Source organism: Schistocerca serialis, chromosome 6 (genome assembly GCF_023864345.2).
Source record: "Schistocerca serialis cubense isolate TAMUIC-IGC-003099 chromosome 6, iqSchSeri2.2, whole genome shotgun sequence".
NCBI lineage: Eukaryota > Metazoa > Arthropoda > Insecta > Orthoptera > Acrididae > Schistocerca > Schistocerca serialis.
In genome coordinates this window covers 323,633,398-323,639,561 of record NC_064643.1, presented here as the reverse complement: position 1 = coordinate 323,639,561, position 6,164 = coordinate 323,633,398, and the positions used below count along the sequence as shown (strand labels likewise).

General features: G+C 41.6%; 1 non-coding gene across 1 annotated transcript; it reads right to left on the bottom strand.

The window, feature by feature from the left end:
• Nucleotides 1-5,169: 5,169 nt before the first annotated feature.
• On the bottom strand, nucleotides 5,170-5,243 carry Trnat-ugu (transfer RNA threonine (anticodon UGU)). Its single transcript has one exon. It is a non-coding gene; the product is annotated as a tRNA-Thr (tRNA).
• Between the last annotated feature and the right edge of the window lie 921 nt (nucleotides 5,244-6,164).

The window sequence follows — 6,164 nt, the reverse complement described above, 5'->3', positions numbered from 1 at the left end:
ATAATGCTTTACATTTCTCCTGTACCTCATCAAAAGGGCTGATGAAGCTTTTGCACAATGGGTAGCTCTAGTATGCAACATTTAACTAATTTACACTTTTCTGTTAATCTAAAAATTTTCGTTATGGAACTCACTGGCTCAACCTGTCCTTTGAATTGGTTGAGGAGAATCCGCCTACCTTACATGTCACATAACTTTGAAATCAGATGGTTAAAATAGCTCTAAGCACTAAGGGACTTAACATCTGAAGTCATCAGTATTCTAGACTTAGAAACTACTTAAACCTAACTAATTTAAGGACATCACACACATCCATGCCCAAGGCAGGATTCAAACCGGTGACCGTAGCAGGCTCGCGGTTCCACACTGACGCGCCTAGAACCGCTTTGCCGCAGCGACCGGCTTTGAAATCAGGAACCACATAAGACAAAGCTAGCTCCAGATTACTTCCGATGTGAAATTTGTTTCTGGATTTATTTTTTATATACGTGGAAGAAGGAAAAGCCTTTTCGGCAGATATGTGAACGAGACATGTAATAAACATGTTACCGCTAAAGCTTAAACAGAAACTTACCGGTGACAATGATTTATTTCCCGGGACTTAGTCACTGGAAGTTTCGAGTAGCTGATCGATTCAATTTACTCATCATGTGGATCCCAAAATTATTGTCCCATCCTAGCGATTGAGAATCCAGTTGTTAGTACTAGACAGAGCAGAGAGGTAGTGATTGAAATGTTTCCAAATCCGTTCAAATGTACCTTAATTTTATTCTTGACATTTTCGTCCAAAGTAAGATGAATTCCTATAGGAAATCGTAACGGATATCGAAGCACTCAGTTTGACAGGAATTCAGACTGATTTCCCCGAACTGCAAGGCATTTAATGAACGATTCACATGGTGTTGCACATTACACAGGTTTGTATTTGGTCTGTGAAGTAATAAATTTTGACTGTCGATTTTTGAGTAAAATTTCTGTCAAATAAGCTACAATCGGAAGCCATATTTTGGCTAGGGAAAGGTGTACCTGGTGAGAAAACGTTAACGTCATACAATATGAGAATAGTTGTGTTGAAATATAACACCTTGCTTCCCTGTTAGTCAATAAAAACTTGCAAATACTTAGGTCAATAAAAACTTTTAAATTGTTATGTTGTTATTACAAAAATTCGCTAATTAGTAAGATGACCATTAATGAAATTGACTACTTTCACAGCATCGTAAGCTTCAGAGATTTTCCACATGCACCTAACATTAAGTTGATTTAATAATTACGAGCAACGGTGCAGATTTAAGTAACCATGTTGTTGCCCGCCATGTCAGCTGCGCGGTATAACGCACTGCTTTCCGGGCGGGAAGGCGTGCCGGTCCCCGGCACGAATCCAATCGGTGGATTAGTGTCGCGGACTTGCGTGCCGCCAGTCTGTGGATGGTTTCTACTGCTGTTTCCCATCTCCCTAGGCGAATGCGGGCTGGTTCCCTTTATCGCGGCTCAGTTACACTATGTCGGCGGTTGCTGCACAAACACTTTCTCCACGTACGCGTACACCATAATTACTCTACCATGAAAACATTGGGGCTACACTCTGGTGTGAGACGTTCTCCACTGGGGACCGAACCGGACAATAAACCTGGGTTCAGTGTGGGGCGACGACGGGGTGAGAGGACTGCTATAGCCTTTTGTGGGGTTGTAAACCACCGAGGGTTACGGCGGGTACGAATCCCCCCGTCGTTTCTAGGTCCCCAGTTCCATACAATATAATACAATACAAGCATGTTGTTGCTGACGTTACAACTATCAGTTATTTTAATATAAAGGGAAGGTAAAGTACTGTGTCGGTAAATTCTGTGCGAAATAAAAAAAAACTCGCAAAAGGGCAACAGTTTTCGTTTTGCATCGGCAACAGTGTGGTACATGACGGACGTGCGACATGACGACGTGGCCAGCCAGCCGTACTGGCGCCCGGGCAGGGGCCCTGTTGTGTCTCTTTCCGCCATTCGGAAAGCACCGAACGGTCTTGTTTTCGAAGGAAATTTTTCCGTTTCGTGGAGATGTGTTCCGTCTTTGCAACTAGTTAAGGGCAGGTTGTTTATTGCCACATGCGTTTCGCTTCTTTCATTCGTGAAGGTGCTGCACAAATAAAAGAAACGAAACGCATTTAGCAATAAACAACCTGCCTTTAATTACTTGCATAGACGGAACACATCTCCACGAACCTGAAAATTTTTTTAAGACAGTGTCAAAAAATAAGAATAAGTTTAGAATGTGGTTGTAATTCGCTACTAGAGATCCAAATGATGAAGTAGCCTACTTCCCTGTATGATACATCAATGATTTGATTCATAAAAACAAAATTAAAAAAAAAAAAAAACTTTTCGAGAGCTTGTGGCGAGTGCAGTTATAGAAATTTGTTGTAGTTTATAACACGCGTCTGATGAATCAAAATGTTTCATATATGGTGGTATACTCCGAAAATATTGTGGCGGGAATCTTTTATCTTTGTCTACTGTTGTTAAGGATTCGACCGCACGTAAATGCTTGTGACAAGCTAGAGTGTAAAGAGTTGCTGCAAGTTTCATTTGCCGTAATTTAAGTTGAGCTCTTAGATTCCTGTCTGACCACACTCTGGGAAATCGCTACGTATTCAGAAAAATATGGTGAATTATGGTGAAAATTATAAATATCACTGTTAGTTGTTTTATGCACAGCAGTTTCACCTTTCATTTCTTAAACATATGGAAGTCAAGAAACCGAAGGTAATCGTTACTGAAAAAGCTCGCTCTTACGTGTAAATAACAACGAATATTTCAGAAAAATGCTTAACTTTGACTGCTTTACCAACTTCGCTCCTACAACGCGCAATCTTTCAGCCCTGTATTACATATAACATTCCAGAAAGACGCAGGCTCACTTTGTGGCCGAATGATGCGGGCGTAAGCCGTAAATGCATGAAATTTTGGAAGGTTTGCTGTATCAGTCTTCACAAAACTCCTTTCCATTGTTTCTTAAAAGTTTTTAATGCATTTCGACAGTTAATAAGTAAACCATTTGCGGAAAAAAGTACGCGGAGTCACTAGTACAGATGTTCAAATGTGTGTGAATTCCTAAGGGACCAAACTGCTCAGGTCATTCGTCTCTAGACTTACACACTACTTAAACTAACTTAGACTAAGAACAACACACACACGTATGCCTGAGGGAGGACTCGAACCTCCAGCTGGAGGGGGCACACAGTCCGTGACATGACGCCTCAAACAGCGCGGCCACTCCGCACAGCGAAGTCATTAGTAATTTCAGCCAACACATGTAATATATGTAAGCAGAGCCAACCTTTTGAAATTGAAAGATCTTTTAAACTCTTAATTACGTAAAAATAACAGTTATTTTGTGAGAATATTGACAAAACTGTTTTTTTATGTTATAATCCTTCACAGTAACAACAATACAAACCATAATTCTAACATAGAAAAATAGTCTATTATGAACTCAGTTTCCACCCGGACGTGTCCTGGTGATTCTTCAGTAACAAAATCATTAAATCCGAAGCTAAAATCGCTCAGCTGGTTTAAAATATGAACTTCTAGGTGTAAATAAACCACACAAAATCGAACGAGAGGGCCATATCGAAATCCAAAACCTCTCCGTTCATCTGTCAAACAATCGGCTGGCGGATCGATCGGTAACAGGTCTCAGAAGCTTACTGAATAGGAACTTTGGATAAAGAACCGAAGATGACGCCACTACTGAGGTTAACCTATTGCACCGATTGGTACGAACGATAAAGAATAGGCCGTCAGATTCGGGTCCTGGTGGGCCTCGGTGCGGCTGGACCAGCTGACCGCTCAGCGCGAGTCGAGTCTCACCCGGCAGTTAAGGTTGCGGTCCCGGTTGGACCGCGCAGGTCCGATGCACCCCTCTGGTTGCAGTGGATCACTTTTAGCACCTTCTATAAACGTATTTTTCACTCTATTTTTATTGTAAATAAATAGTAAGTCGATTTCAGCTCTTCATTTCTGTAATTTCATTGTATTTGCTTTATACTTTCGAGGGCTACTGTTACTTGCGCCGCCCTGTATAACATTTGGACAACTAAATTCGGCATTGGCAAGATTTTCTTGTTAACAGCTTTCTTAAACTTCAATACAACATTAGTTCATAGCTACATGACCATGTTGTACCTTGAAGAATACGTTGGATAAAATCAGAATTTTCCGAACAATTGTTTGTAATTCCAGAGAAAGGCTGCAGCAAATAAAAAGTGGGGGCCATTATTTAAAAATGGAATAAGAAAATGTGTTTAACTACTGTCGCTGTGCTGGTTGAAAGTGTCCCACACTCCCCTACTGTATCACTCAAGAGGTATCCAGCTCCAGAAATCTTTGGTTTTGTGTATTTTCTCAGTTCTTTCCAAGTACGTTGTTTTGTTCTTCAACATGCAGATTTATAATGTAGTCAATATGTGATGGTTTTGCTAAAGGGGTAAAAATTCCAGCAAATAATCCCTAAGAGGATAGGCAGAAGAATACGTGCGAAGCACAAGCACTTAAAGTTGGAGCTAAAAGATCTCCGACAGTATAGGTGTCATTGATTGAACCACACATACGAATGCATGTTCTGTGTTCTGTGTGTCATATAAGTGTTACAGCTCCATACTCAGGAGATCAGTTCGCTGGGACACCATCATGGAGCAGCCACATTACCCTTGGCACCACAAAACACAAAAGGCACGTCTTCCAGCATGAGAACCAGGATCATCCGCAGGAAGTGCTAACCCTCGTCTCTGACGTGTTGTTGATGGACGAACAGTTCCCACGACGCATTTTCCATCAGCTGGCAAATTACGAAGAGGACATATCCCTGAACTGGGTCGGTTTTTAGCTTTCTCTTCCCCGCTCTCAATATTATTGATGTACACTGAAGAGCCAAAGAAAGTGATACACCTGCATAATATCGCCTAGGGCCCCCACGAGGACGTAGAATTGCCGCAGCACAACGTGGCGTGGACTCGACTAATCTGTGAAGTATATATATGAAGATAGTAGCTGTTCTCGAAAGAACAGATACCATTGATGACCATGCAGCTTCTCTAGGATAAATGGTAATTATTTGAAACCCTCAGCTCCCGACATGTGTCGCTGATATTCCTCGATGGGGATGGCTGAAAATGTGTGCCCCGACCGGGACTCTAACCCGGGATCTCCTGCTTACATGGCAGACGCTCTACCAAGCTGAGCCACCGAGGACACAGATGAATAGCGTGACTCCAGGTACTTTTATCGCTTGCACGCTTCCCGTAAGACCCACATTCCCAACTGTGCACAATCTACATACGTAATGTATCTAACAGATATTTGCCCAGCCACTCATTACTCGCTTGCTGTTAGTCCAGTTCTTACAGGATCTTTTCCCGGCCGCACCGATGTTGGAGATTTGATGTTTTACCGAATTCCTGATGTTCACGGTACACTCTTGAAATGGACGCAGGGGAAAATCCTCACTTCATTGCTGCCACGGAGATGCTGTGTCCATCGTTCGTGTGCCGACTAAAACACCACGCACAAACTCATTTAAATCTTCATAACCTGCCATTGTACGAGCAGTAACCGATCTAACAACTGCGTAAGACACTTGTCTTATATAGGCGTTGCCGACCGGAGCTCCGTGTTCTACTTGTTTACACATCTCTTCATTTGAATGCGCTTGCCTATAACGGTCTCTTTGGCGCCTCAGTGTAGAAGGCAGAGGAAGCTTAAAATTTATACAAACAATTAGGGTTATTAGTGGAAGCAACTTCGAGAAAATCAGTTAGGTACCTATTACATTGTGATGTTGACAACAATTTTTATATAAGATTAAAAAACTGAGTATTATTTCTGGTACAATTTTCTTTGATACCATTGACTGCCCAGCTTTTAAAGACAATAAGACCACAGACAACGTTCAGGGAAGTATCTTGTGCCTCCATTTTCCTCTTCTACTGCTGATCTCTCAAAAAATACAAACTTGATTTAACTACGGAAATGTATTTAAGAATTTACCTTTACCACCACACACATCCTCATCCTATTTTAGAACTTTCGGAAAGTTGTTGAGAATCTGTAACACGGTTTTTACAGTAGCGAGCGTATGTCCTGGCATAAAAATCGTCAATAACTAAAAACTAA